The following is a 15,865-nucleotide window of genomic DNA, read 5'->3' on the forward strand; positions in this document are numbered from 1 at the left end:
TCCCTGTTGTCGGGGCCTTCTCATCCTGTGAGCCTGTGGTTGAGGGTACAGGGGCTGATGTCTGCATCCTTATTGACCGTACCATGGGCTCGCCTTCACATGTATCCGGTGGTGTCCCACATTTTTTTGCTTTGGGACCCCTGTTCCCTAGATATGAGTGTTTTGATACCTATGTCCGCGGGTATTCGAGTGGTCCTGGATTGGTGGTTGGACGAGGGTCATCTGTCCAGGGGCCGCCCGTTTCTGGTTGTCCCCACCCGGTTTCTCACTACAGTTGCCGGCCTGCTGGGGTGGGGTGCTACTCTGGGGGATTCGACGACTCAGGGAGTTTGGCCTCGGTCTATGTTGTCTTGTTCTTCCAACTACAAGGAGCTGAAGGCCGTCCTTTTGGGTCTGTTGGCCTTCTCGGATCTTCTTCGGGGTCACAATGTGCAGGTCCGGACGGACAATCAGGTGGTGTTGTCCTATGTCACCCATCAAGGGGGGTGTAGGGTTCGTTCCCTCAGTTGCCTCGGCCGTCGGATTTGTTGTTGGGCGGAGGTGAACCTGGCGTCCCTATCTGCGTGTTACCTGCCTAGTCAGGGGAACGCTGTGGCGGATTGTCTGAGCCGTGTGTTTCCATCCATGGGTGCTTTGTCCCTGACGCCCTTGCTGTTCAGGAAGTTACGGAGGATGTTTGGGTCTCCGGTGGTGGACCTTTTTGCTTCCCAGGCCAATGCCTACATCTGATGCTTTTGCACGATTATGACTTGCCGGGATGCTTGGGGGGTGGTCACTCTGTCATTCCTGTGGCCGAGGGGCCTGTTGTATGTTTTTCCTCCTGTTCCCCTGATTCCGGCGGTCTTGCAGGAGATCTAGAGGGAGGGATCATTTGTCCTTCTGGTTGTTCCGGGGTGGTGCCGTCGCCCTTGGTATTCCCTCTTGTTGGAATTGGCGGTGACCCCGAGGTGGGCCTTGCCGTTCATGCCTTACCCTCTGTTAGGCTCTCTACTTCCTCTGCCTGTGTTTCGGTCCCTGGGTCTGCGGGCCTGGCTCTTGAGAGGTATTCCCTGATGCGTGTGGGTTGTTCCTTGGCTGTGGCTGGGGTCATTCGGCAGTCCCGGCGGCCTTCTACACTTAAGTCCTACGCTAAGCATTGGGATAATTTTCTGCTTGGTGTGTGGGTCGCGGGCTGTCGATGGCTTCTTTGGACCCGGCTCGCATTCTGGTTTTTTGAATGATGGATTTGAGTTGGGCTTAGCCATTTCCACTCTCCGGGCTCAGTGGGCCGCCATTAGGGCATTTCATGTCCGCCCTTTGGTTTCGGTTTCCCCTTTGGTGGCACGGCTTTTTAAGTCTCTGTCTTTCCACCGTCCGCGTCCTATCCTGTGTCCTCCTCCTTGGGACCTTCCTTTGGTGTTGCGTTCCTTACAGGTGTCTCCTTTCGAGCCTTTGGAGTCGATGGACTTGAGGTTTTTGATGCTCAAGGTCGTTTTCTTGTGGCTATTGCTTCTGCCCGGCGTATTGGAGAGTTGGGTGCTTTCCTGCGGTCTGCTCCATTTTTGGTTATTTTGATGGATAGTGTGGTCTTGCGCCCTCATCCTACGTTTGTGCCTAAGGTGGATTCTTATTTTCACCGGTCTGCGGAGGTGGTTCTTCCGGTTCTTTGCCCTGATCCTTTCTCGGCTGAGGATTGCCTTTTGCACCTCTTGGATGTTCGTCGTGCCTTATTGATTTATTTGTCACGCTCTTCTTCTTTTTGTGAGGTGGACAATTTGTTTGTCAATTTTGGTTTGTCACGTCAGGGCCTGGAGCCTTCCCTCTCCATGGTCAGTCGTTGGATCAAAGAGGCCATTCTGTTGGCGTATGATTCTGTTTCTGTGGTTCCCTCTCTTCCTGTTCAGGGTCGGTCCACCAGGTCTGTTGCTGTGTCGTGGGCTGCTTTCGAGGGGGTCTCCGTGGAGGATGTTTGCAGGGCTGCCACTTGGTCGTCCCCTCATACCTTCATGTCCCATTACCGCCTTCAGGTTGGGGGTGGGGGTTCTGTTTCCTTTACCTATTCTGTTCCTACTGCTGGTATTCCTTGAGGTGTTTCCTTTTGGTTGCTCTGCCTCTTGTGATTACACTGTTTTTCACTGCATTCCTGTTGTGGACTGTTTTCCTTGCATGAAGCTGATTTTTGCTTTGGTATCGGCTCATGTGTGAATACTGTGGAGAGGAAGACGGACGAGGAGGTAATGCCCCGGTTACTTACCGGTAATCTTCATTACTCCGAGTCCTTGTCTTCCTCGCCACAGTATAGTTTCCCTTCCCTCCCGGCCCTGGTGGTGGCTTCATGTCTGCGGCTTGGTTTTTCAGGTCAATTGGAGGTATCTGTATCCCTTTATGGGATTGGCTGGAGCCACTGGGGGCCATCTTGGAGGAGGGAGAGGGAGACTAGAGCGTTTTTAGGTCTCGTGGCGTTTAACAGCGCGTAAGCGCTGTGTCCGCCAGAGATCTATTGTCGCTGGGTCTGCTTCCCAGGAGACAGCACCTGGCCGCGCGCATTGCCTCTTCAAGGAGGCGATTTGAGCGGGCCACGCGCTCGCGAACGCGCTCAGCTGCTGTCTCCTGGCAAGCTCCAACACCACACACGCATGCGCGTACACAGAGACACACACACACACACACACGAGCGCCCATGCACGCACGCACCGACACATACAGAGAACCCACCCACGCCGTCGCATACACACACGCCACACACACGCGCACACACACACACACACACACACACACACACAAGTGCACCGGGCGCCCCCGCCCACTTACCGCCACTCCGGACTTCAGCCGCCACCACGGGGCTCTCTCTAGGGCATGGGAGCCCTGCATCACCAGCACTGCTTCTCTCCGTGGGCGCGGCTTCTCTCCGTGGGCGCGTGCGCGGGCTTCCGAAGCCGGAAGTCCCGCCCCACGGAAAGTTTTGTTTTCGCTAACGTCTTGTTGATGAAATGTAATGAGGACTTCAGCAGAGAACTTTTACTTCAGGAAATGTTTCAGATGGCCTTCCTACAGTTCACATTGGATAGCGTTAATGTATGCCGAACACACGTTTGCAGCGATTGTAATTGACTAACGCTCGTTTCTACTTGGTAAACTTGAGTACGATAACTGATCCAAAAACACCCACTGGTGCCTTTCTAGCGGTACAAGCTTTTACAATTAGAGGCTGGTGGTGTAGTTAATCACGGCTCCTCCTCCATAGCCACTCCCACCGTTACCAAGCTTGATAACACGTTGTCGCTGTGCTGTTAACCATAAGCGATGGATTTGCACCAGCCTAATGGCATCTTCGGTGTAAGCGCCGCATAAGCCTCCAGAAGAAGAACTGTTACTATGAGCAGCTGCCTTGTGCTTTTCATCACCAGTTGCGATCCTTGCAAGCAATGGAATGGGATTAGACCAGAAAAAGGGTGCCAAGGCCACTAAAGGAGGGACGAAAAAAACAAGGAAAAGGTGATTATTATTCTCTTTTCATATATAGACGTTTTATTTTTTCTCTAAAGAGAAATCTGGTCTGCGCCAGCATATTTATGTAGGCGCAATTTATTTGTAAAGGTAATCGGCGGACCTTAAAAGTTTTACGGCGTTGTTTGCATTTATGCTCAAGTGTTGCTTTATGGACGTATTGGTAATTAGTACGCCCATTCACGTGCTGAACGTTAATGGTGCGCAATGCCCACTAATACTGCAGTTTCTGAGTAGCGTCTTTGCTCCTGTATCGTGTTGAATATTGCCCTCTGCTGGTTTATCTGTGCTTAGCTTAACTACGCTGTTTATAAGTCATTTCATGCAAAAGCTATATAAAAAAAATACAGAGCTTTTAGCTTTATGTAAACATATACGGTAAATCTCGAATTGAGTATAGGGTTTGTTCACCTCGCACATGCTTGTTGAAGCGTTAACACTTAAATAGTCATTTACGTGGGGTGCATCTGGTAAACGCCCTCCTTAGCATTCTCGCTCCCTTCCCTTTGTCCCCGCCTCTGTATCGTATCTGGCATTCCTGTCCCGTTAGTGATCGTCGCGCCCCGCGATCTGTGTTCTTTTTTTTTGTCTTTCCTTCTATACTCGCAGTATGTGCTCTCTCCTCCCACTCTGGTTTAAGGCTGTTTGTTCTGAAATAAATTCCCAGTTGTTTGTCTCATTCGTCATTTCTCTTTCACACCCTTCCTGCTGATTGATCATTCATGTGATGAGGTTGAACAGATTAGCAAAACAGTGAGATGGCAGAGTGAGAAGGGTGACTCAGCAGCTGTGAAAGGGTTTCTGCTGTGGCGGCCCAAGTGTGTTTCAGTGTTATAGAAATGACTACTCTTTCAAAAGAGGAGAGTATGGCCCATGCGGACAGAAGTGGGGTAAGGGCCCAATAACTTTACACGAAAAACAGGAACCCACACTTCAATGAGTTTCACACCATATATTTTTAGGGATGAAAAAAGATAAGCACTATTTAATGTGTTTACCTTGGCGATTAGTTGCGCCAGTTTTATTCATCAATTTTCACAAAAAGGGGAACATGTCACTATAGTCAAGAGAAATATCAGAGCCTTAAACGTAACGGCCATTTAGTGTCCAATATTTACAATGAAAGATTCAATATTTATAATGCAAAAAATGTGATTTAGACAACAAATTAACAAAACATACATAAATTGTGAAACTGTGCAAAAGTAGTACACAACCGTCTTTATGTGATATCATTTCACAGATAAAGTGAGGGGAAGAATTATTCACATGTTTTTTTTAAAAAAACCTAACATTTTTTATGAACCAACAGTTTTTTTCAAGACTGAAATGTAATATTTGGCAAAAAATGGAGATTTTTTAGTGGTTCTCCAAAAACCAACACGACAACCTCTCGGTAGAAATGTTGATAGGCGTTTGAATCATAAACAATTTTAAATGTTTACAGGACTTGATCCTATCCGCCTACGCGTTTCGAGTTTGTGAGGGTTCTTCTCAAACTCTCTTCAGGGCCAAATGAATTCCATTCCCCATTTGTTAAACCTCTAGGGACTCGAGGTAGGTTAGTTCATCCAAATGACTTGTGGAATTTCGAAGGATTTCAAAGGATTTGTGCGTATTTCTGGCTATAGTTGAACAGGTCATCTGCTCATACTGCTAATTTTCAGTTTCCATCATTCGGAAAAAAACGCGTTTAATTATGTTGCCTCATGCAGTGTATTAGTTGTCAACGTTCTCTCAGTATGCTTGACATTCACGGTGTCATCGCCATTAGTCTTTCTCTGGCACCGCGACTCTTGCAGTCCACGGACATGAATCACTTCCTCATTCCTTCACATGACATGGCGATGACACCGTGAATGTCAAGCATACTGAGAGAACGTTGACAACTAATACACTGCATGAGGCAACATAATTAAACGCGGTTTTTTCCGAATGATGGAAACTGAAAATTAGCAGTATGAGCAGATGACCTGTTCAACTATAGCCAGAAATACGCACAAATCCTTTGAAATCCTTCGAAATTCCACAAGTCATTTGGATGAACTAACCTACCTCGAGTCCCTAGAGGTTTAACAAATGGGGAATGGAATTCATTTGGCCCTGAAGAGAGTTTGAGAAGAACCCTCACAAACTCGAAACGCGTAGGCGGATAGGATCAAGTCCTGTAAACATTTAAAATTGTTTATGATTCAAACGCCTATCAACATTTCTACCGAGAGGTTGTCGTGTTGGTTTTTGGAGAACCACTAAAAAATCTCCATTTTTTGCCAAATATTACATTTCAGTCTTGAAAAAAACTGTTGGTTCATAAAAAATGTTAGGTTTTTTTAAAAAAAACATGTGAATAATTCTTCCCCTCACTTTATCTGTGAAATTATATCACATAAAGACGGTTGTGTACTACTTTTGCACAGTTTCACAATTTATGTATGTTTTGTTAATTTGTTGTCTAAATCACATTTTTTGCATTATAAATATTGAATCTTTCATTGTAAATATTGGACACTAAATGGCCGTTACGTTTAAGGCTCTGATATTTCTCTTGACTATAGTGACATGTTCCCCTTTTTGTGAAAATTGATGAATAAAACTGGCGCAACTAATCGCCAAGGTAAACACATTAAATAGTGCTTATCTTTTTTCATCCCTAAAAATATATGGTGTGAAACTCATTGAAGTGTGGGTTCCTGTTTTTCGTGTATAGAAATGACTACGGCACATTTTCAAGGTATCAAGCACAGTGTGTGTTTGCCTGTTCTTTTTCTGTTTATCTGCACAGTTTCTCTACATGTGATCTGAATCATTACTTATGTGTGTTTCTAGCTGCTGCTCCATATGTGGTTTGAGAAAGGGAGACTCGAACCGGTCTGTAGTCTGCATCAATGCAGTACGGACCGAAGATAATGACGGGTAATGCTGACCTCCACTTCGGCATTATCATTAAGCTTTCCCCCTCCTGCTTCGCATCACAAGCCCTCCCCACCCTCTGAGCACAAACGGAGCCTTTCTTAAGCAAGTGTGAACACTTCCTTATTCCTCCTCCCGCAGCCATTCCCTAGTCTGCCCGACCCCTCCCTCACTCCTTACACCCTTCCTGCACAGGTCCCGCGGGCACCTTCAAGGTAGGGGCTTCATATCGGCATTTATATTTTTAAAAAGCAACATGTGTAAAATCAGTTCTAGTTTTGGTTAGGCACCACACTCGTGACTGCATTCCAAATGCGTGCTGTGGAGCTCGACATACTGTGGGCGCTGTTAACCAGAGCTGCTTCTTAGCGCTATGGAGGGGCGCCCAAGTGGATATTTCGGTACTCAGAGCGAATGAGCCGGTGTCAGTCTGTGCCTGAGGATCTGCCCCACACAGACACCCATCGTCATCTTCACCGGAGGTTCGCTCAGTGCAAGCGGAACCCCACCGCCCTCACCTTTTAACTTTCGTGGAAACTGTTTTTTTTACTGTAGTCTTCTTATCGGTATAAATGATATCATTACAAAATAATCACCTACTGCATGTTTAAGGAATCACAGTTATTAGATACTACAATGTTAGTATGACCGTTATACCAGTCTTACGGGAGGAGTATTTTAGCAGCCCTTTTCGTGGGAGTTCCCTTGCATGTCACTGCACTTTCATTTAATTCGAAGTATGAAATAAACAGGCAATCAGTAATTCTTCTTGGGATTTGGAAGCTTGCGCACTGTAACCCCAGCACCGTATTTCCGTTACTTTTCCCTCGTGTCACGTTTTTTGTGTGCGCCTCACACTGTCTTCTCCCTCCTCTGTCCCTCACTGTCCTTCGTCTCCTCTGTTCTTCACTGTCCTTCTCTCCTCTTTCCCTCACTGTCCTTCTCTCTCCTCTGTCACTATTGCCCTCACTCTATCTATCTATCTATCTATCTATCCCCCTCACTCTATCTATCTATCTATCGCCCTCACTCTATCTATCGCCCTCACTCTATCTATCGCCCTCTATCTATCTATCGCCCTCACTCTATCTATCTATCGCCCTCACTCTATCTATCTATCGCCCTCACTCTATCTATCTATCGATTGATGCAGTGTCTATTCTCTATAGGTGTCACTTCCAATGCACTACTGCAGTGTCTATTCTCTGTGGGTGTCACTCACTCCCATAGCATTGGTACATTGCCTGTTCTCTATAGGTGTCACTCTCACAGCATTTTTGCAGTGCCTGTTCTCTATGGATGTTATTCCTATAGCATTGGTGCACTGCCTGTTCCCTATAGGTGTCACTATCATAGCATTGGTGCAGTGCCTATTCTCTATGTATGTCATTCGCATTGCACTAGTGCACTGCTTTTTCCGTATGAGTGTCACTATGATAGCATTAGTGCATTGCATGTTTTCTATGGGTATCACTCCCATTGTACTAATGCAGTGCCTGTTCTCTATAGGTGTCATTTTTATAGCATTGGTGCGTTGCCTGTTCCCTATGGGTGTCTCTATCATAGCATTGGTGCAGTGCCTATTCTCTATGTATGTCATTCCCATTGCACTAGTGCACTGCCTGTTCTCTATGAGTGTCACTATTATAGCATTAGTACATTGCCTGTTTTGTATGGGTATCACTCCCATTGTACTGGCGCAGTGCCTGTTCTATATGGGTGTCATTCCTATAGCATTAATGCAATGCGTATTCTCTACGGGTGTCAATATCAAAGCATTGGTGTAGCACCTGTTCTCTATGGGTATCACTCCCATTGTACTGGTGCAGTGCCTGTTCACTATGGGTGTCATTCCTATAGCATTAATGCAATGCGTATTCTCTACGGGTGTCAATATCAAAGCATTGGTGTAGCACCTGTTCTCTATGGGTATCACTCCCATTGTACTGGTGCAGTGACTGTTCTCTATGGGTGTCATTCCTATAGCATTGGTACAGTGTGTATTCTCTATGGGTGTCACTATCAGAGCATTAGTGCAGCACCTGTTCTCTATGGGTGTCATTCCCATTGCACTAGTGCACTGCCTGTTCCCTATGGGTGTCACTATCATATCATTGGTACAGTGCCTATTTTTTATGAGTGTCACTCTCATTGCATTGGTACACTTTCTGTTCTCTGTAAGTGTCACTCCCATTGCAGGTGTGCAGTGCCTGTCCTTTATGGGTGTCATTCCTATAGTATTGGTACAGTATCTAATCTGTATAGGTGTCACTCTCACAGCATTGGTAGGAGTACTACATATATTGTGAAAAACAATATCAAAGGCAATACCAAAAGCTCTAACTTAAATACTGCGAGACCTATGGCATTGCAAATGCTTGTTTTGTTTTATACTTGGAGTTCTGTGTGGAGCCGGAGGCTCATGTGTGAATACTGTGGCGAGGAAGACAAGGACTCGCAATATGAGAAGGTATCCGCAACAACACAATAAATATGGCTGTTTCCCTAATGAATCATCAAACTCTCAGACACTGCCAACACTCCATTCACTGACGGGATGCTGTTAGCTAATCTCACACCTATACTGTGCGTTATGGGAAGACTTGCCAAAGATAACCCCCACATCACACTTAAAATGGGAGGGCGCCCTTGGGGAAATCCTATCCGCCTGAGACCCACACTAGATCCATGCAGGGGTAGGGACGGAGAGCTCCAATGCGCGTTTAAAACTGATACAATATAAGTATTTCCATCAAGCATATCTCTCACCCAGGACTCTGCACACCATCTACCCCTCCTGGCCAAATCGGTGTGCTCGCTGCAGCGGATTTCATACATGTCGTGTGGCACTGCTCAGCGATAACATGCTTCTGGGGGGAGGTGACTGAGAACCTAAACAAGGCTGCTGGTATGGTGGTACATCTTACACTGCGTGTTATTTTGTTGGGTCTGATTCCAATGCCAGCGAAAAAGAATATTGGCCAGAAATGTATTTCACTAGGCCTATTGTTTGCAAAGAGGCGCATTGCCATAAAGCGGATGAGTATTTTGGCCCCCAGTTATGCGGACTGGCTCCGCGATATGTCAGAGTGGGCAGTGGCAGAAGAAATCAGGATGAAACGTGCGGACGGATGAGAAATTGGAAGATGGCGTGGTGGCATGGGCACTGATGTTGACTGAATTACGGGCGTGGACTGATGTAAATGTGAACACGGGAGCGGTAGGAAAGAGGGTGGTGACCCATGACCCCGCGGAGGATCACAGGGTTTGTCCTGATCCCACTCCACCTTCCTCCAGACTGACCGGAGGTTAAGAGACCGCCAGAGGAGGCTAGGCCTGGGCTATATCACTAGACAGAAGACATTGAAATGCTATTGCCAATTCAAGAGATGTAACTAATGTCTTGACCCTTGCTCTTTACTTTGATGAGCACCCAAACGTACACTGTGGAACCAGGGATATATGAGTAGCACCAGTGGGTGGGGACGTTGGGGACTGATTTTACTGCACAATCTTATCGTAATATTGGAAAATTGTGTAGGCACTGATTTATTGTTATGATATGATGTTTTTAATCTTGCGAAAATCAATAAAAAGTTATGGGAACAAAAAAAGTGTCCAAGAAGTTAAGGCTATCTAACCAGTGCTTTAAATGGAAAGAAATAAGTGCAGGTACTCACCAAATTGAGATGTGGACTAGGGGGCGGAGCTACGGGCAGTGCAAAGGGGTCCAGACAGGGGCCCCCATGCATTCATGCAGGCAGACAGGGCATTCAGTACATGTATTTTAGAAATCCTCACATTGGTTGTTGCCTCATTACTAAACCTTGATCCCATGTGCTGTGCTACAGCATCACTATTGCCACCCTCCTCCTCATTCTGGTTGCAAACAAGTGCTGCTGTACTCTGCTATGCCAGCTGGAAGCCAGCTCAGAATGAATGCCTCATGAAGGTCGCTCAATTAGTACATTGTAAGGGGATATAACACTCGATTAGAGTGTTTCACGAAAACCGATCAACTCTTTCTCAGCTATGTTGAGCTTTTTTGTAAATGCTAATTTCACTGAGCTTGGTTTACAACCCCATGAGTACCGGTACTCTTCCGGGACTCAAGCGCCGAAAATTTAGAAGTGTCGGTACTCAGTACCGGTGAGTACCGGCCCAGTTAAAGCACCGTATCTAACTCCATTCCGGTTGGGCTTGCTCAGTATCCCACCTCCCTTGGGGTATTCTAGGGTTGATTTTAAATCTTTCTCATGGCTTCTGTCGATTAAAACTGGACCCTGGACGTAGAACCGAGAGGCATGGAGTGCATTACAGTGAGGTCAGGGCTTTAAGTGGGCTGGGTCCTACCGGTGATTAGCACCTGCAGTTCTAAAGAGAAGGTGCTGCGACGGGTTCCTGTTGGGCTCTCCATTTTTGCCCTCACCCTCAGATTTAAAAAAAATCTTAACTCTGCAGCAGTACCACCCTTCACTGCCTTTGATGTAACTTCAAAGAAACTCCTTATAGTACTTTCACAGTCTCATCATTTCAGAACTGAAGCACTTTTAATATTCTTTACAAATAAGCCATAGTTTTTTTGCTTATTTTTCTTACGCAACTAACAACCATTGGCAAAGCCAATAGTCCTGGCTTGTTGTAGGTGTAATTTGTTGGGGGGGGGGGGTTTGGGGGGAGACTTATATCGTGCGACCTTGACCTGAAGGTATGAGAGCACTTTCCATGAGCACCAGTTGCGTTACAGACGGACATTTGCCACTTGTTTTATATATCTGGATGCAATGACAGAAGCAACAAATTACCAGTGGGCCTGCACACTATGCTAAGCACATATTTATAGCTTACCTGTTTGAAGCCACGCCCCTTTGAGAGACCCCCCAGTTTTTTCATCCCATTTAAAGCCCTGAGCGAGATCATGCTGTGACAAAGAGTCACACATCAATAAGACAACCTAAACAGCGACTAAAAAATTCAAAATGAATGTGGAGTAATGAGGCCACTGCCTCGGTATCCAAAAAACTCATCACTGTCAGAAGGAATCTGACAGACGAAAACAAGACAGCCGCTCATGCTAGTAAGTACACCCTTCGTTTGCCAATGATTTATTGTACCAGGTGTGGATAAAGACTTCTGGGTCTGGCTACAGAGGATAGTCGCACACCACCAGAAATAAACACATTGAAATATCAGTCATTTACCCTCAACACAGTCATGTGAATCCACTTCATGACGAAAGAGAGGAGGGGCGTGTGACTTAAAAACACAAACGACTTCCTCAAACCATCAGTCTGGAAAGGCGCTAGAGGAAAAGGGAACAGCAACTACACGAAAGGACGGAGAGCGGGGCCAGGCAGAATGTTTACTTTACTGAAAATGACTTTGATTCTCCAGCTGATAACAGGTAAAAAAAAAAATAGAATCCAAATTACAAGCACCGTATTCCAGCTTTGTTTTATGATGTCACTAATCGAAGTCACTTTAAATATGTATATATATATATATTATAGTAAATATTATTTATATGTTTATACTATCGTCTTTGAAAGCTGTTCATAATGCTTCAGTGGCTTTGTTACTATGAGGTAGTGTATTTAAAATACAAAAGTCGGCTTGTGTGACTATCCACCGCCTTTGAAATGCATGACGTCACAGAGAGGATGAGCGCAGCATCGTTCTACAGACGTAAGACTAAGTATTATTCCCATTTCCAGTGCATCATTCGTGCTACGGTTTCCTTTCGGTGAGCCAGAGAAGCTAAAATGTCCCATGTCTGAGTAGCTCACCCAGCTAAGCTTACTTATTTACATTCAAGTACAATTACCAGAATGAAAAGAAAACAAGCACTGGCAAAGGCAACAGGTCAGGCTTGCATTTTAGTGTCTGAATAAAATATTTTTAAAACTGCTGCAGCGAAAAAGAAACAGGAATCTCCTGGATTTCCACCCGTAGAAAACCGTGCAGTGGGAAACTTTTTGGTGAGGCTATTCCTGCTCATTTTGTAATTTTTGATTCCGGGTAAATTACCTAGGTGTCTAAGCAGAATTACCACGGCCCATAGAATAAGGAGATGGTGTTTGAAACCCTTTTTGGCAGACAATTTCCCGACAGTAATCTGAAAATATACAATTTTTGACATTTAGTCATTGGCAATGACTTTCATTTTCTATCACCATACCATCCATATCCAGACTTCCATTGCATGCCTCTAGTTAGTGTCAAGTGCTTTGATTAAAAGCGCTATAAACATCCAAAATATACCTCAATACTAAATCAGTAAAAATAGTACGTGTTTCTTGATATTTCCTTCGCACATTTCTTGAAATGCATCAAGCCACTGCTTAGTTTAACAACCATCTTCAATAAAAGACCTAAATATATAGTGCCGTCATCACAAAAATCCCCTTAATAGTAGCAAACGGAAATACACTCTTCGTTTCCGAGACCGACGAATTCTGGGAAACAGGCCTCCGTTCACTGAAGAGCTTTCCTGACAACTCAGGAAACAAATTCACTAGCATGATATCAGAGCCTCTATACATGTTTCGAAACAAAATTCCTGACAGTGGTTTGGTTGCTGTTGGAAATGGGATCCCCGGCTGGCCAGGGCTTTCGCCAAAGTCAGTCAGAGACCACCACTCCCAAGTCAGGGCAAGGGAGTTACACGCCAAGATAACCCCTACTCACCCTCTAGGTAACGTGGCGCGAGCAGCAAGGCTAAACTTGGAGGCGATGTAGGCTAAGTATTTGCGCACGCACCCCAGCAACAACAACCAAAGGCCCACCACAAAGGAAACTCCACACAAGGTTATATAAAAATAGCCTTTGTATTACACCAAAACACATTAGATAAAACACACACTTTACAATGTGCCAGAGGCACGGGCAGAATTTACAAGGGATTATTTACAAGACAGGGCCACCTGGACCACTGTCAGGAATCAGAAGTAGTACTTTCAGAAATAGCACTTAGTACATAGAATGTAGCACAAAATAGCACACAACCAGTAATCACTGGTAACCAGGACCTCACTAGCACCACCTGTACTAGGGAGAAAACAACCACCTATGTATCACAATACCTGTAGGGGTGTAAGAGAAAAACACATGATGCAATGCATAACATTCATTCAGAGGTGTAAAGGCACATGACGCATAAACAATACATTCAGAGGTGCAGCAATAACATTGCGCAAAACTTAGATCAGTCACCACCTGTGACAGTCCCTGTGTCAACTGGCCTCTCTGGGGCTAGGACGCCCTGTGTCCAAAGTCAGGGGGGCCTAAACGTAGCAGTTGCCCACAAAGTGCTGGGCAACTGGTGCAGGGAAATTAGGGCAACGTTGGAGCCTCTCTGGCTCAAGAACCACCACTGTGGCACTGCAGAGCCTCTCTGGGCTCACAAAACGAATGGCCCTCCCAGAGCCCCTCAGGGCTCTTAAAGCAAGAAAATGTCCCCTCTGAGCCTCTCAGGCTCAAAGCAACAATGGCCCTCCCAGAGCCCCTCAGGGCTCTTGACCACAGAAATGGGGGCACTCAGGGTTAAAGAAATGCCCCGTCGTTGGAGCCTCGCTGGGCTCGGAACACAGGCAACACTGCCCCCGGATGGAGCCTCTCAGGCTCTGGTGAGATGCCCCTGCGATCTAGGGGCCCCGCTCTGGGGAACACTGTGTTGAGGGAGGGCCCCTTGGGCTTCTAAACACTCTGGACCTCGCACTGGGGGGGGGGGGGGATGCGGGCACCGGCAATGTGCCCCGACGCCTCCCCCTCCTCTCGAACCCTCACGCCTCCCACTCACCGGGTGCTGCAGCTCTCGCTCCTCGGCTTCCTCGGGACGGGCGGGGCTCTCCTCTTCTCACGGGAGCCTCGCTCCCTGCAGCACTTCTCCCCGGGGCTCTCCCTTCACATGGGAGCCCCGGCAGGCAGCAGCTTCCGCCTGCCTCTCTGTCCTGCCCCCGGCCTGCCTGACTTCCGGGTCGCGGCTGCGGGGGCGGGACTTCCGGTCGGCCTCTCCGGGGCCGCACTGTGATTGGTCTGCCGCCTCACCACTTCCGGGTCGCCGCGGGCAGCGCGGCGGCTCGCTTCTAGGCAGGCAGGCGGCTTCCCAGATGATCCGAGGAGTGGGCTCCCTTGTAGATCAATAAATCAAACAAATATGCGGCGTGGGCAGCCGCTCGAGCCGCGAAGTGCAGGGTGGGCACCTGCCTTACAGAAGCGCTCCCAGGCGCTGCTGGTCAAAATCAAGCGCTCTCAAGCGCTAGGGGGGCACAAACCACAGCGCTCCCAGCGCTAGGACGAAATAAAGCGCTCCCAGGCGCTAGGAGGAATCTGCAAGCGCTTCCAAGCGCTAAGAGGCAATTCCAGCGCTCCCAGCGCTAGAGGACAGCCCAAAGTCCAGCAAAAGTCCTTTCAAGGGGCAGGGGGCAAGGCTGGGCCCAGAGCCAGCACACTGGGTCTCCAGGCAGGGAGCCACCCCAAGTGGCGGTCCTCCTGGCCCCAGCAGCAGCAGCAACAGCCCCCTCAGGATCCTGGAAGAGAACAACTTCAGTGGGGACACAGCCCCATTTTTATACAGTGCATTCCTTTGTCTGAGGGTGCAGAGTGGGGGCGGAACCAGTCGCAGCTGGTTCTTGAGTACTCTGTTTACCTCAACCACCCTCTCTATTCACTGGCAGGGCTTGGGTCATTAGACACACCACAGGGGGGCGGAGCCAGCATTGTGTGGGGAAAACCCAGCCCATCCAGGACACAGGTACACTCCTCCCACACATTACTCATGCAGATCTCCCACTCACCACCGGGCAGACCCATCCAGACTTCCTGGAGCCTGGCATGCCAGCCAGCTCCAGCCAATCACACGCCAGCACCCTCACAGCACACGTACAGCCATGTCTAGAAATGGCGCTTCGCTACTAGACACATACATGCTGCATACACCATCTCGCAGCATTCACTCTCACAAGTTCACACATACCAGACTCAAGCCTGTACACCCCACGCATCAGGAACTACCAGGGACACATACATTCCCCATGCATTCCTATGGGCGGGCAGGCCTAGCTCAGCACATGCACTCAGAGTGCGCACGCACTTTCCACTGGGACACAGTGAAAGTGCGCAGAATCCAAAAATCACCATCTCCAGGTCACCATTTCAAGCAAAAAGTCTCGGGGTGAACCTGCCCTAAGGGCCAAAGTCCAACATAACCCCCTTCCAGCCAAAACGCAGGGGAGACCAATCACCACCGTGATGGACTTCCCTGCTTGGGGCGATAGAACACGGACGCAGGCCCGCAACTGCAGGGACACCCTCCTGTTCTACGCCACGGTGAACCCATGGGATTCCCTCTAAACACACTGTCTGGACCAACTGGGCTACCCCACTGGTACTCCCAAGTTGTCCGCGGCCAGGACCAGGCCCTGGGCCACCCAGGTGCCACTGGTCCATGCCAATTCGCAGAGCGGGGGGT

General features: G+C 47.7%; 1 long non-coding RNA gene across 1 annotated transcript in view; it reads left to right on the forward strand.

Moving 5' to 3' along the window:
- Positions 1-11,690: 11,690 nt before the first annotated feature.
- The window catches only part of LOC144798421 (uncharacterized), a 132,425-nt gene continuing 128,250 nt past the window's right edge, over positions 11,691-15,865 (forward strand). Inside the window, exon 1 of the long non-coding RNA XR_013603536.1 lies at positions 11,691-11,800. This is a non-coding gene — a long non-coding RNA (uncharacterized LOC144798421). The remainder of the gene's footprint in view (positions 11,801-15,865) is intronic.

Source organism: Lissotriton helveticus, chromosome 12 (genome assembly GCF_964261635.1).
Source record: "Lissotriton helveticus chromosome 12, aLisHel1.1, whole genome shotgun sequence".
NCBI lineage: Eukaryota > Metazoa > Chordata > Amphibia > Caudata > Salamandridae > Lissotriton > Lissotriton helveticus.